The sequence below is a fragment of the Elephantulus edwardii genome, unplaced genomic scaffold (genome assembly GCF_000299155.1).
Source record: "Elephantulus edwardii isolate Elephantulus edwardi_28Jun2011 unplaced genomic scaffold, EleEdw1.0 scaffold00088, whole genome shotgun sequence".
In the NCBI taxonomy this organism is placed as follows: domain Eukaryota; kingdom Metazoa; phylum Chordata; class Mammalia; order Macroscelidea; family Macroscelididae; genus Elephantulus; species Elephantulus edwardii.
Window position 1 is genome coordinate 10,942,744 of NW_006399838.1, and position 877 is coordinate 10,943,620.

Sequence of the window (877 nt, forward strand, 5' to 3'; positions counted from 1 at the left end):
AAAAACAGTTATGTACTGGGGGAGATGGAGCTGTCAGGAGGCAAAAATTATAAGGCTTTGCCTCACATACTTTGGGCATGTTGTGAGAAGGTGCTATTCCTTGGAGAAGGACATGATGCTGGGAAGGGTGGAGGGTCGACGAAGGAGAGGAAGACCCTTAACCAGGTGGATTGACACAGTGATTGCTGCAATGAACTCTGTATGTCAGAAAGTTTGAGGATGGCACAGGACAGAACAGGATTCAGATCTTTTGTTCATAGAGTTGCTATGAGTCATACTTGACCCAATGGCACCTAACAACAACAACAACAACAGCAACGCGGCTACACATAGCCTTCAATATTGGTGCTGTGAGTTGGCATGAATTCAGTTCCAGCTCATATTGGATGATCTCATGTACAATACAATAAAATACTGCCTTATCCTGAATCATCTTTATAATCATTTGCATGTTCAAGTTCATTGGTGTGTGACCAGTTCTGAATGCCTTACAATAGAAAGGGCTCATCTCCCAGTTCTATATTCTGTCCTTTAACCTGATAGAATAACCAGAAATATGTACTTTTACTGAATCTAATTCTTTCACACAACAGTATATTCTGATTACCACTTGTACACCAAGTTGTTTTCTAGCTATTAGTGATAAATCATATTTTCTCCTCCCCAGCGAAGCAATTACAGTTTAAAGACTAGGGCATGGTGTTATGTTTTGTTTTTTTGTCATGGCAAAGAGTAGGCTTGATTTGTACATATCCTCTGTTTTTCATATGTGTTTGTTCTATTATTATTATTATTATTATTTAAATGAAATTTAATAGTCTTTCTTCTCTTTTCCACCACACATCTGTTTTGCTCTGAAGCCTGTCCTAATACCTCT